The 12403-nt window shown below is 41.0% G+C and overlaps 2 long non-coding RNA genes across 4 annotated transcripts in view; one reads left to right on the forward strand and one right to left on the reverse strand.

The window, feature by feature from the left end:
• LOC147755433 (uncharacterized) lies at positions 1-6507 on the reverse strand. Of its 3 annotated transcripts, XR_015328320.1 has the most exons (5): positions 5763-6507; positions 4133-4359; positions 1631-1766; positions 919-972; positions 1-609 (listed from the first exon to the last, which is right to left on the reverse strand). It is a non-coding gene; the product is annotated as an uncharacterized LOC147755433 (long non-coding RNA). The 3 variants fall into 3 exon arrangements; XR_015328321.1 differs by lacking the exons at positions 4133-4359; positions 5763-6507 and adding an exon at positions 3660-4081; XR_015328322.1 differs by lacking the exons at positions 4133-4359; positions 5763-6507 and adding an exon at positions 2103-2394.
• Positions 2626-12403, forward strand: part of LOC147755434 (uncharacterized) — a 25598-nt gene continuing 15820 nt past the window's right edge. The window contains exon 1 of the long non-coding RNA XR_015328323.1: positions 2626-2994. This is a non-coding gene — a long non-coding RNA (uncharacterized LOC147755434). The remainder of the gene's footprint in view (positions 2995-12403) is intronic.

Genomic DNA, 12403 nt, shown 5'->3' on the forward strand with positions numbered 1-12403 from the left:
AAACGTTCCTACTGTGCTTTCCCGTCATGCTGTTATCCACTTATAAGGTTATCCGCTTCTGTTCCTTTCGCAGTATCTCACTCAATCAAAATGCCTTCTCCATTTCAGCTAATCAACGAGGTTTGTCATCTCAATTAGGTTTGTCTAGCACAATAATACTGCACTGAGGAATAGCTAACCCTCTCTGATATTTTGAAGACGAACTATTTGTCGCTGCTATAACGAGTCTTTATTGAAGTTTCATGGGTACAAAATGTCTGCGATGAGGTTTAAATAAATTCCGGAGCGGAGATGATCGACTAAGAAGTAAAAAAAATAATATCTATGGTAAATTCGCGGCTTTGTTCCAGAATAGTAAGCCTTCGTCATACTGAAGGTAGCGGATTGACGCATGCTTGCTACGAAAAACCGGTACAAAAATCCCCAATACATAGCTGGCGCCCTGTATACACAGCTGGAAGCAGTAGCTTACCGGCAATCCATTTTCGAGGTAATGCTTTCTTATAGTTATAAAAATCACAACCGTTGAACTTGGCTTTAGTTGAAGAAATACGAGGTAATTTGTGTTTTACACGCCGATTGTGCCCCCAACTCGAAGATGAGCAAACTCTGGAACGATACTCAAGCTTATATACGGGAAATATGGAATATAATACATAGAATAGATACAGAATTATGATGTGATTCTTTTGGTGTTTGAGATAAGTATAGGAGTTACGAGGGCTACCAAATAACTGGAATTGAAATATCAGTAGAAAAAGATACATATTCATAGCATTCAGAAAAGAAAGCTGCCTTTAGTAATTATATAAAGGCTTAGGTATCAATTCCATATGAAAAAAACAGCTAGCAAATACAGTATGCATTGGATAACAGACATATTATTATTTCATGTTTGACGTTTGACGTTCAAATTACCTGATCATACCGTATCGGAACTTTGGCAGGTGGCGTAAAATAGAGCAGACGGACCTGTTCATATTTGGAACGTGAAACACGCATTAGCTGGTTAAAGGGCACCCTAAATAAAATATAAGTAAACGAGTGGAAATTCACTGCGCCATCAATGCGTTTGGTATGAAAACTGAACAAGAACTTTTTTTTTTGAACGAATTAAACTTGACGGAAAGAGAAAAAAGAACTTGAATTAACAAATATTTATAACCGCTGTAATGATTACTGAAAAACGACTGCTACGGTCTATGCTTAACTGCAAGTTTCCATTAAGCTGAGCTTTTAATAGAGAGGAAAATAGACTATTAAACTCGATCAGCCTGAATATTGCATACGCTGAATGGAAATTCTAGATATGGAAAACGACCTTTATAAACTGAATATCTGTATGGACTAATAACGGTAGCCGGTTTAGTCACACGTAAAGCAATTGATCGCATGCTGAAGACAGGAAAATGAGTCAGAACCATTGCAATATGGTCATATATGGAAGGTCTGGTGAAATGTCTAAAGCGCGGAAATAGGTCAGCTCGAATTGCTATTATTGCTCTCAAGTTATCGCTGAACTCAAAAAAAATAATAAATAGATATGTCAGAAGTTACGACATAGTTCTACATGAAAGTTATATAAAAAAAAAAATTAGCTGTGAATAGCTCTATGCCAGAATGCGCGTACTTGTTCATCGAAAATGCACTTTCGTGCAGATCGTGCAAGAACCGTTGTCCAAGACAGAGGAATTAGCTGGTGATATTCGTCGATGTTAAGATACGTCAAGTAATGAAAGACCAGAGAAGGTACTGCATATGTAGATCTGCAAGACATAAAAATGGTAAAAAAATAAGCCTGAATGGTATCTTGAAAAGCCTGAGGTTACTGCGGACACGTGGGTGACCAGTGGACGTAATAATAGCAATTTTAATGGTAAGCGAACAAAAAAAAATAATTCTGAAAAAAGCATACTAGTTATAGTTACCTACGATCCACGCGCAGCTAACTATCATAAATCGTTGCGTAACAGGCTACGACCAACTGATAGAATCAGACAGACGAAAGAGGTTTCTAGAGCATGAGAATCACGCGCGAGGTCTCAAAATTAGTACAGAGCTGCGAAGTATACAGAGAATAATACTAGAAAAAAAAAGCCTACGTAAATTTCTGTAGATTTTCAAATGGCGAAGTCTGAAGTAACTGTTCTAAGTTTCACGTCTGGTACTGTCGTTAAGTGTCGTCTCAGACGGGCAACCTCCAGCACGAAAGGCGGTGTGTCTAACAAAGTCGGGTCACCTCACGGATGCTTACGTCTAGTAGGCAGACACGTTACCACTGCGGCGCTGCGCGGACGAAAAACATGACAGTCCACGATGGCGCGAAACATGTATATGAAGTACGCGGATTCTTGAAAAACAAGTATCGCTATGTATTTATAACGTTAAACAAGGTGCTCCACAAAAAAGTACGTTTGAATCCTTTTTAAAATGCGACGTTCGCAAAACGTTAATTAATTTAATAATAATTAAAAGCGTTCATACTTTTATTATGCTTTCGTTATATCTCTTTTTTTGGCTTATGATTCGAGAGATGATACACAAAACTGCCATGTGCGCTTTCCTCGCTCAATGGCACATATCGTGTCGCGTGACGTGAATATTACGGCTGTGTTCATTTTGTTTTTAAATTTAGGCGCGTCACGATCTGCTGCTTCAACCAACGAAACACGCTGTTTAATTTGTCTGACTGTAGGAAAGTATTCCTGTAAAAAGGAGGCCGTTTCGAATTACTATTAATTGCAAATACCGAGAAGGTTATCATCTGCAGGCCGAGGTAACGAATCGAATCGCTCAAGATGCTTATGCTACCATCACTCGTATAAGCACTTAACTGGAGTAAGTATGATTTTTCGTAAAGTAGTGAGATTTAGTCACGGGTGGGTCGCCCGTTAGGGGGTCATCAAGAACGATCAAACCTAGGACACAGGGACAGTGTATTCATCATGAGTGAAATCAGATAGAACAAGAGCCCGACTCCTCCACCAGAGGCTAGTAAGTGAGTTTTAAGTTAGCGATTCAGATTGATCCTTAAAAACTTTCCAACTATAAAATACCACACTGTATTCTGATAATCGAGCGCTCTCTATGATAATGTACCAGTCCATACGATCTGCTGAGCGAAAGCCTGAAGGTAAACGGTTCAAGTTGAACTACCATAATTGTTGTTAAGCATTGCTCAAGACGCTGGCTTGCAGTTCAAAACAGCGTATTTCCGTCCAGTATCGAATATAAACCACTTATACAATAAATAAGCCTAAGACCCCATTCGTAACTTTAGAATAAATAATTCACTGATTTGTAACAGATAACTTGACAACAAGAAACAATACTGTTGTTATTATCACCGCTATAAATGTATAAATATATTTCTTATTGTACCACTTTAACTCATCATCAACTGGGTACGAACATGAAGCCAACGGCCATTACTAGCAAACTGATAATTATATAAAAAAACGTAGCAATAGCATAAGTTTAGAATCGAATGCCTTACTATTACATCCTTGATAAATGCGATTTAGCATTATTATTTGGACTGAACCAATATAAAACCATAGTACATTCTACCGTTCTTATCGAATCCTTACCCAAAGATAGAAAAAGTCAAAAAAAAACGATGACAGCATTCTACAGCCCTATGAACAAAGCAAACTAACATTTCTCAGCTCGTTTCCTGCCTGGTCGTTCATCTTCTACTCGTGAATCCCTTGTGCATAAAAATCTGATACACACGTTTCTCACACAACTGAATGCATTATAGACAAGTGAAAGAAGGGTCACAACGTAAGCCGCTGTACACGACAGGCTCTAGTCATAACAATGGAACAGCTAGCGGTAACACTATGACCGAATAGGACCCAAACCGCCGTGACGGCGGCGATGGCCAAACAACCCGACTGACTGCACACAGACGTGTGCGATTACAGGCAAAGTCAACAGGCAGCAACCGAAGTAAAATGAAATCCAACATGTCTGTCTTTCACGTAATTGTTATTTACCAGAGACATTTGTCTACATTGTACAGCGATGAGCAATTGCAATGGTGACCAGCACTGTTTTTTCCTCCCCATCATGCTGCTGCTCACGGTGGCATTGTTTGTCTAAATCTGTTTGTCTGCCCCCGTCTTACCTTTGACTTATCTCCAAATTGGCAGAGATCACATGTTTTGCTTTGCTCTCGCAACAGTTTTTCGACTGTAGCAGTAGAGCTGTTGTCTCGTAAACGAAGCCACTGCCGCCAACGACAACACTATCTGAGGCATCTGAATTGGCGTACGAGTATTTTCCGTTTACGCAGATCCTAAAATGTCGTTGTATTATCCTGACCGCAAAGATTTTCTAGGGAGTTGTCGCAAGCTAACGAAACAAACGGTTTTGGTAATAATGTTAGTAAAGGTTAATACTGTCCTGTCGGTCGTCTATAGTAAACAGAATAGACTGCAGTTGCACTTCATTACCAATAAACTAAATGGAAGAAGATACGTTGAAATGGGACGCTAAAACTACTGCGAAGGGAACATCTTCGCGTGGGGCGTTCTTTTCAACGCTAGTTAGCTAGGGGCATTTTCCTCAGTAGTAGTGTGCGATTGTTAATGAGCTATTACTAATTGGATAATTGAATTATATTACATTACGCAACACAGGAACCGTGGAATAAATGAATTCTATATTTACTATTAAGTTATATTAATATTAAGCTTACGACACTTTCAGAAGACAGTCCCTAACCCCGTAATATGTGCAAACTTATAATACGAACATAGCGTTTCGTGTCTGCCATTACTGTTTTTATAGGCAAAATTTATAATTTAATACGAGACTCTACCTACCTGTACATCGAACATAATGAATGTAAGAGTGTAGAAGACATGAACAAGTATGCTGTATTACGGTGCAGGTTGCTGTGATCCTTTCCAAAAACAGTATCGGGGCCTGTGTAATAGGCCTTTCATTTGACAAGTAGTGGGTAAAGTTTCTCAAGGTATGCTTTCTAATTAGAAAATCGAAAACCAAAAATGCAACAACTATCGAACTCGTCAAAATATTTGATTTTCTTCCTTCCGTAATCTTAATATATATCGCGGTATATAGTTATCTATTATAAAGAGCTGACCAATCGTATGAGGGATGAAGCTGTAAACTGTGAAAAGCGTTGAGTAGTTTTTAGGATTGGTGATACGTCAATCAGCAGTAATGGCAAAAAGTGCAAATTAAAAACCAAAAAAATTAATTATCATCACCTATTTAGTGTAAATCGAAATTTTATGTTCATTTATTTAGTTTGGCCAAGATGTTCATATAAACCATTTATGAAAATTGTAACTTTTTTATTTGCCAAACGCTACTAATTGCAGTCACCCAGATCCTGCCCTTCGACTGGGCTCGAAGATAAAACATATCTCAACGTTTTTGCATATACCCCATTACTAAATGTATTTTGTGGCTTCTTGTTCATTTAATTAATAAAAATGCTATGAAAATATCTAACGACGAAGAACCTTAACCGTAAGTGTTTGTGTCCCCAGCCAATGCTTAGACTGGGTAAATCTCCTGGGTCGGAGTCCTGTACTTATTCTGCCGAAGCAAAAGCAGCGTTACAATTATTATAAAAGGCTAATCTTGCCAGTTCCACAAATAATATAGATTTCCACGCGTGCCTTATTTAGGAGCTTCATCTCTGTATAATTATCATTTTCTATTTCGTAATCATCGGCTTATTTTCCACTGCTAGAGTACCTATGAGACATCAGTTTACTGACCTATCTGCCGGTTCCAGAGTCGCAACTGGATAATGAGCTTGTGGTCCCGATTTCCGGTATTGTTAGTGATGAATGTCGTGAACTGCGATCGACTCTCCTTGACACTGTGGCCCGCCAAGCTACCGGCTAACCCTGGCCTAGCAGCAAACTGCTAAGGGAAAACCTGCGTTCTTCCAATGGCAAGGACAACAGAAGAAGAAGAAAAGCATTCGCATCCTTTGTCTCTGTCAAGATGGGCGCTTTTTATGATGAAGGAAATTATAAACAGGGATAGGCTTTTAAAAGAAGACAGGTTAGAAGTTGGCCATATTGTTTGCAGTCGGTTACCGTATTCTGCGTTAATGTACTGCGTGTACCGTTTTCGTGTCTATTCTGTCTTCATCCACTTCAATGGCAAGTATCTTAGAGACAGAAGCGTGACGGCGTTAGCTACACCATCAACCAGCGTTCGTCATGGTGGGTTGCTTTATGAAGATCCCAATGAGAGCAACAGTGAATTAAATCAGACAGTTGACCCGCTAGCCGAGTGAACCTTTTACAGCGACCTGCACAAATATCGACGAAAACGCGAAAATGCAACAAGTAAGGTCCAGGTATATGACTGCTTCTATCACTACAGCCGTTATAACGACGATGGACACCTTATCTATCGATATATCCGTTAAGTCATCAGAAATAGGTGTGGTTGCCGTAACAAACGTAGCTATTCATCAGCTGCCATTAGTCAACACATATACGTATAGAAGATCGTGTACCCACAGTTCTACTTGTAAAGATAATAAAAAAAAAAAAAAAAAAAAAAAAAAAAGTCTAATGTTCCATCGTTCAGCCATAATGTCGTTGCCAAGTACCACACACAGCGTTAAAACCGAAGTTCAAGCAGCGATGACCTTTGCTTCCGTTCATATCCCTGATTTGTTGGTCTTTCTTATTTTAATGTTTCGCTATGTATCGTTATTATTGTTAGCACATTACGCGAATCGGACTAGTTTCTTGCTTTCTCGTCCGTCTACTGCTCAGTGCGCTTTATCATCATTATCGTTTCGTCCTCTTTACCCCTCGATAATGCTTGCTTCCCCTGTTACTTTTCCGATCGTTTTTCATCTGATCCGATGACGCAGTATAGCATGCGTCTCAGGCACGTGTACGTTTAGGTCGTCTGAATCGGCCGCGCACATGAATGAATATAATATTGTAGAAGTAGCGGGCATTCTATTACTTGTGATGCCGTACTAGAAAAACAAGTCTTTTGAGGGGTTGTTCTCGGTCATACTTTTGTTGCGGTTCAAAGAGTTCCAACGACGGCAACCATAGCAACAATAGTAATAACAACGGAAGCAGCATTTGAGACTTTGTCCTGGCCTGTTAGAAGGCGGCGCTTGGCGCTGCAATCAGCTACAGTTGGACAGGGGGCGCGGGCAAACGAGCGAATAGCATCTAGTTCGCTCGATAAGGCTTTTGTACTGTGCAGTCGCGTCGCTCGGCGAGCCGCCAATCGTCGTATCTCCGCTTGCATAATGATAAACATACACAGACACATACATACATGTGCAAGCACATTACACATGGACATGTTCATGCTCACCGACAACAAATCATTTATTAATATATTCAGCCATTGGCATCGGGTAAAGCATGACGCCATTCTGGTAGGAAAGGAGATATGCGTCTGGATTGCAATCGAGGAATGCATTCACTACCGACTGCTATAGATGTTAATGCTGCTGCTGGTGTTTCAGAGTAGCAGTGATGGGTCGCGGCGGGTCTCGTGGTTGGAACCACGACCCTGTTCTGTATTGATGTCAACCAATGCGAGAAACAAAGACGCGAAATTCAACGATCATGACAATGAAGACGACCAAACACATCGTTGTGTCTCTGTGCGTTGTGCAAGGGACGACACAGTTTTTCAACGAGTCTCAATCAGCCGGGCGGGTAGCAATCGTTTTTCCACCCAGAGGAGCAACTGCCTTCCCTCCCCGACTAATAGAAGCGCCCATCGATTTTCTAAAATAGGATTGCACTGCACGTACATAACACTTGTTGACATGGCGGGGTATACCATGGGTTAAAAGCTGAACTTTTTGTGCTGGTCTAGCATGCTTTCCACTTTTCTGGCCTAGCATGGATTCTTCTGCTAAGTGTAAGCTGTGTCAAGCACAACATGGACATGACAGGGAAAACGAGAAGAACAGACACTAAGACATGTGGTATTTCCCAGCGGTGCTATGAAGGGCGATGAGATGGGTTCCAATGGGTTTCGACCGCTTCGTCTCGGTCAGACCTTTGACTGCCGTAGCTGCTGAGAGAGGACCACCGTCGAGATGCAATATGGGCCGTCCGTACGAGAAACCTTAGATGGTTCGGTCCAAGGCCGGCATCTGCCTCCTAGTGTTCACTACAACGGTGGCACTGGATGACGAGAGATCATGGAAATGAAAATACCAGAGGAAGCCGACGGTGACGATATCACAAGGCTACTGTTATTTCTAACAGCAGCGTTGTGCTGGCATTATCGTCATCGACGATACGCAGTACCTTCGCTTTGCTTCGAGGCTGCGGCAGCAGAAGATTCTGCGAGAGGGACACGACTAGATCGACTCTCTCATCCTAGAAGAGTATTAGGTAAGATATTATTTACCCCTCGGTAGCGGTGACGAGTGAGACTTTCAGCTGCTGGAGTGGTAGAGTTGGGCAGACCAGTAGGGACATGCCCTGGAACTGTAGATAGAGGACATCAAGCAAGGGGAGGCGAAAACGAAGCGCTAGGACGCGTAGCGGATACGCGGTTCTGCTGAGGGCATCGACCGACTTCGACGATCGTTACAGAGAAAGGGAAAGAGGAAGGGCAAGTCTAGAATGTACAGATATTTACCCAGCTTACGAAGAGCGTACATGAGAATAAACGCAAAAGAAAGAAATACGAAGAGAAAGCGAGCGCAGAAGAGAAAACGTGTAAAAGCTACTGGAAGACGCAGAGTTGGCAACGGCGTGCACCGAGGCACGGAATGCGGGTGAAACTACACGAACAAGATATCCGTCCGAAGGTCGCCATCGAATATTTGACGCGAGCCAAGGAAGAAGCAGAGATCGCAGACCTGGCTGGCTGGCTGGCTGATCGGTCGGTGCCGCCAACAATACTGCCTCGGTCGCAATGACTCTTGCCACTGGTCATGACAGCATTGAACGTGATGTTGATATTTGCGCAAGTTTCGTACCACCCCACTGTTCCTCGGCCATAAGGCTTTCCCGCAGCGGTCGAAGGACTTTTCGAGAAATATCGAGCAGGATCGGATGAACGAAGAGACATAGAAGACGACAATTTGCTCGTCAACTTTGTGTTACGCACGAAGTGCATTACAAACCTTTGACGCCTTAAGTCTTCAGCAGGCTATTTTTCTGCTTCGATTCACTTCACGTTTTAATGCTGCCTCTCCGAGACCGGTAAATAATACATCACCTTTGATGGTAATAAATACAACTCTATGGTTCCGTAACCGTGTGAACCGTGGTAGTTAGTAATATGTTGACAACGGCGAGCATATCGCTAGAGCTGTTCTTTGTATGTAAGTGTGGCTTGTGGTCTTGTTATTTACGAAAGCGTCACCTAATTGAATTTGCAAGGATATCAAGGGAGATCCCAACCATACTGTTGAAGCTATTCATATGATTTCGCTGCGTTTTATAGGTGATATGACGTATCCGTCCGAAGTACGTATCTGTTGGACCGTATGAACCACATCTTATTGTATAAGGATGTGTAGGTACGGAATCGCATATGACTATTACTTTCAACTCAAAGCTGACTCGAGCTGGTCCTATGAATTGAATTGAACTAAAATAGACTTGAGCAAATGAACGCCACACACTCATTCTTCTATGGCACAAGGCCTCTTAACAAACACTGAAAAACCTTTAGCGTGAAGATAATTGCAATAGCGAGCCTATGGAACTGGCTTATCCAGCGAAGAACACACTAACTTTTCCAATATGTAAAGAAAAAATAATGCCGTTGACAACCTGACAAATCTCTTAGATGTGCGTGAAGTGTTAACCTCAAAAACGTCATCGCACTATTGAGAGTTAGGAGGTATGAATAATCTATCACAGTACATTTTCAGTAAGCCTTAATCGCCTGCATCCTAATACCTAATCCATATATGAAAAACATTCCATTGTAAGACTCACCAGAGCAGTTTTTCTGCCAAATTATAAGATCAAGCATCAATTGATCTTCACTGTCTTCAAACGAATTATTTTAAGTAAGTTTGACGCGGGCGTAATATAAGGATTCAGTGTCATCTGCGTTTGATTCGTTTGAGGATAGATGAGGCGCAATGGTTTCCGAAATACTTTCTCTTCCTTGGAAAAATAAATGACCATTTATGGGATTAAGTGAATGTAGGGACGAGGTGGTTTTTGCAAGTTTTTCAAGCGTTTAGATTTGATAGAACCAGTCGATTTGAGGATCACATTTAGGTGGAACACACAGGACCTTGTGTGCATTACTTTAAGTAAACTTACCTTTGGCTAGTTGTGGCAAACTTACTACCAATGATAATCGTAGGTCACTGACAGGAGCTGAATAACCGTACATAGTAATAATAACAATTGATGCTATAGAATACCTACTTGAAGGATGCTGACGATCTGAAAGCTAACATTGAAGAACTACATGATATAGCAGGAATACCTGCGTCAATATGGTACGAGCTGATGTCGAAATGAATCGACGGTAGCACAGACGGTGGCTAAAGTACACATCCTATCACACCGGAATATGCATTTATAATACATGTTTGTCTAGTATAATGGCGTCTGTAAGATAGCGATAATTAAGTGAAGATTGTTTTTACTATTGGGAATAGGTGCTAGTATTCAATGAATTAGTTCCTTGCTTATATATATATATATATATACCTCTAGCTATCATAGGCAATCGTACACTTTTGATACATTTTCATTAAAGGTAACAACGTCTGCTCAATAAATCAAAATCGGCAATAGAGAAACCGAAAGGGTTCTTTAGGTACATTTTGGCCGTACCAAGTTGGCACGGCCTATTCTATTGTAAGTAGAAACTAACGAACATTTCAAATTATCCAAGAAATTTATTTACATTACTATAACATGAAAAATATTCGTCTGCTTATAACGACCCGTAGCAAATTCCTTGGCATTAAATCCTCTACAACTATATATGGTCAATATATTATACTTCCATTGAAATATTACGTTATAGTAATATTGTGTGACGAATGAAATTTCGCCCAGCTTGCTTGAAGCCGTCTGATGCGGGACGGACAGAGCAAACGACTTTGGGTTTTTTGGGCAACAAATTCAGAAAGCGGATCGAGGAGATGAATCGTTGGGTAACCCAAGGACAATGGCCGGAGGAAAAACGAGGCAAAGAAGCACGAAGTACCGCCGACTGGCTGAACCGGTACACGATATCACAAACAGACTCGCGGGTGAATTTTCGGAAGAGTACTGCAGTAGTAATTTCTTAACGTTGTTGAGGCCCGGGATGAAAGAATGGAGAGGTTATCGCAGACTAAAGGAGCGGTACGTGTCGAGGTTGGGTTAAAGATTGATTTCAATGTGCTTTTAGTGAAAATACGATGGGCAGCAAAGTCTGTCTTTTTCTGGTAATCTTATTATAGGAGCACGGGCAAATTTATACGCGGAATGAATCTGTCTTGTCCGCGAATGCTTTATAAAAAAAAACTTACTGCTCAAATCGTTTTTGTGAACCATAGTAAGATCCTTAAGCTGGTCATTATGAAAAAAATATTTCACACTCGAGCACTATTACTATGTGGAAGTTGGGGCACCGCTAGGAATGAAGATTCGATCAGGAGAACTATTGTACCGTCAAAAAATGGATTTCAGAGACCTATCCTGTATACGTTGAGGCAAATCGCTGGCGCTTGCTTAAAAGGCATTTACGCATGGGCACAATATGTGTGTTTGATTATAATTAAGGAGTTATGTAATAGCAAATGTTGAGGCGTATTTTACACCAAAAACGCTCTGGAAATAAAACTTCTGATGCAAGAATCATAAATAAAATTCTAAAGTCATATCTAAAATATGACTTTGGAATTTTATTTATTTGTTGAACGTAACCCCGAGTCTGCGTAGGCAGTTATTTACTTAATAGCGTGCTGGCCTAAGTAATATACCATGCCGTCAGGTGCAGATTTTAAAACGGCGCGTTTCAGGACTGAAATTTTTGTCCCATTTACCTCACACCAAGAGAAGATGCAATCGATGACTATCTGGACTTCTAAGCCGCCTTTAATCTTCCGAACTGGCCTACATTTTTCGCGTAAGTGCCAGTTATTAGCGCCGCATGCTCAAGTCCTGTACGAATATTGTATATAGGGTAGTGCCTATACGTGAACATTAAACACTTCGCATGAGCTGGCCGCTCACGCAGGCACCGGTTTTGATTTCAAAAGTTCGATTTATCAAATTCTGCAAAGCGCTCGTGAGTACATTGAAGTAAATTATATGCAAAATCACAGTTCAATTATGGCGGAAGAACCCAATAGTATCATTCTTCTAGGATCCGTGTTCTACTTTACGCTTTTCGCCACCGACGTTGTTATGGGTCAAGCCGCTTGCTAAATTCTACA

The sequence above is a fragment of the Varroa destructor genome, unplaced genomic scaffold (genome assembly GCF_002443255.2).
Source record: "Varroa destructor unplaced genomic scaffold, Vdes_3.0 BEIS01000005.1, whole genome shotgun sequence".
NCBI lineage: Eukaryota > Metazoa > Arthropoda > Arachnida > Mesostigmata > Varroidae > Varroa > Varroa destructor.